This window comes from Engraulis encrasicolus, chromosome 14 (assembly GCF_034702125.1).
Source record: "Engraulis encrasicolus isolate BLACKSEA-1 chromosome 14, IST_EnEncr_1.0, whole genome shotgun sequence".
Classification (NCBI taxonomy): domain Eukaryota; kingdom Metazoa; phylum Chordata; class Actinopteri; order Clupeiformes; family Engraulidae; genus Engraulis; species Engraulis encrasicolus.
In genome coordinates, this window is record NC_085870.1 from 50599330 (window position 1) to 50601829 (window position 2500).

The following is a 2500-nucleotide window of genomic DNA, read 5'->3' on the forward strand; positions in this document are numbered from 1 at the left end:
ACCGCGCGGCTCTGACTCTTACCGTTTCTGATTCCTTTTAGTATTTTTGAGAAATGTATGAACCAAAAGCACATTACTTTTATTTGCATTATTTAAATGTCTGCAAAAATGCAAGGAAATTTGAGGGTTTTTTTCTGTCTGGGTTTTTTTTGTATGTACCTGTCCCACCGACTCAGACTAAACAATAACTTACTTTCGCCCCCTCGGAACGACGGTGAGGGTTTTTCTTGCGCCACCTTGAGATTTGTCGGTGTGGATATCAGGGTAATTTTATTTTAAGTGGACAATGATGTGTGTTGGATCTGTGTTCATGCCTCCGGCAAAAGGCTCATGCCATCTTGCGGTGTCCAAGAGAGAGAGGGGGGAGTTCAACTCGCACTGTTTTTGCCGACAGAGACAGCGGTCTATAAGCCGTGCTATTAAGAGTAGGTTAGTCTATTTGATTTAAAAAGATATTTAAAAACTAAGGCGACATAACTTGTGATGGGTCGAACCGCGAGAAGCTTGGACATTTCTTTGAGGTTGGAAACACCATATATCCGACTGTCTCCATTTTGGCTCGCGTCCAAAACCAGTGTGTCGTTCGGGCTCATTTAAAACTTGAAAAAGAAATCGCTCTGACCTAAGCAGATAGATTTTAAGTGGCCAAGGTGGCAGATATTTATCCAAACGATTTGTTTAGCCGGCTTAATAAGCGGACGGCTGAACTTGGATTAGGTTTTTGTCTGTGGCCAATGCAGTGCGCATTATAACTTGTTAAACTCTCCATTCTCCGCTTTCTTTCACCAGACAAGTTTGAAAATGGTTCGCCTTGAGTCTGTGTTATGGAGCCATTGTCACTGGCCTAATATACATGAACATGAATTGTAATGTCTGATTAATGTGCAGCCGCCTGCATAGTTTTTTTTTTTTTTTTTGCTGCAACCCATAGTTTTAGTAGCGGAGCGTAAAAGTGAGAACAATTTTGGTAGGCAAATAATCCAGGGCTGCTTGAAATAATTCTCCAGACAACTGAAATTATCTTGAGCAGATTGAAATTAAGGCCGAGTGTCCTTTTTCTCCTCGGAATAATAAAGCAACAAAATATGGTTTAATGTACATTTTATTAAACTTTCAGAAAAATGTTTCTTTTCTGTTATTTGAACCGACTGCGTAAAGAGCTTTGATAGCTGGTACTTTTTCTCCAATTGCAGCCTCCGCTTCTGACTGAGCGCGGGCTGAGGAAATCTTTGATTTGTGTGAACCGTATCATATGCGTAATAATATGCGAGACCTCTCAGTCTTTGACTTGTTTGACTTTGCTGCTCTCCATAAATTCCCGGCTGCCCAAATGTGCCAGCGCAGTCCCATCTTGCCGGTTATTTCTCGGTGCCTGGAACAGCAGAGATTCGGCATGAAGTGAGACAAAGAGCGACGTGACAGACAGAGCTATTGTGTGGAATGTGGTGGCTTTCCGAGGGGGATTGGATACTTCAAGAAAGTGTTTCTAAGCTCAGGGCGGCATAGCCGACGCGCCTCTACTCTACACCAGAGAAGCCCGAACCCAAACCCAGATCAGCCATCCGTCATTAAAACTGCCTTTTAAATAACGCAATTAGGTGCTTTGCCACATTTTCTCTCTCAATTCGCTTTTGGCACAAAACATGCCACGACTCCATTTCACTTGTAGACTACTTAGACAAGAAAATGGCTTTTAGCTGAACAATCACTTGTCTCTCTCGTGGCAGCGGGCCAGCGGTGGCGGCGCATGTGACGGTGTTGGCGCGCCCTCTTGTGGCACTGCACTGCCAAGGGCTCCCGGTGAGAGCGCGCAGCCTCGCGGGCAGTGCAGGGGAGGAGCAGTCATGTACCCCCGCCATCTGAGACAAGGAGAGGGAGGGCCGATCATCACACGATAATGGCGTCAACTCTGCCAAGAGTTACTGGATTTTTTTTGCTACTTGTTACAATAGTGCACTTGGCAACGTGGCTGAAGAGGCAATATGGCATTTGGAGAGGGATTTGATTAGAAAGCTGTATCCAGATAGATCTCTGCAGTCTTTTATGGAGCTTTCAACATTTCATACATGCTGCATTGCACATTCAGAGCTACACAACATGATATCATTATCCAATCCCCCAAACCCAACAAAGATGACAAAAAGCAAAACAGTTCATACTTTCTTATCAGTGGGGAAAAATCGGGGGATGAAAGGGGTATACAGTACATATATCCATCATCATGGTAACACAAGTGCCTGTGCAAAATACTGCCACTTTCACAACACACACTCACACATAAACACACGCGCACACACAAGTTTTAATAAGGTGCACACACACATACAAAGTTTCACAATGTCAACATGACCCGGCACACCCCAACAAAACCAATCATTGAAAACATATTAGGGTGTGCGTCTGTACTATATCCTACCTGCAGTGTCATATGCGGCACACAGACTGGCAAACACACACACACACACACACACACACACACACACACACACACACACACACA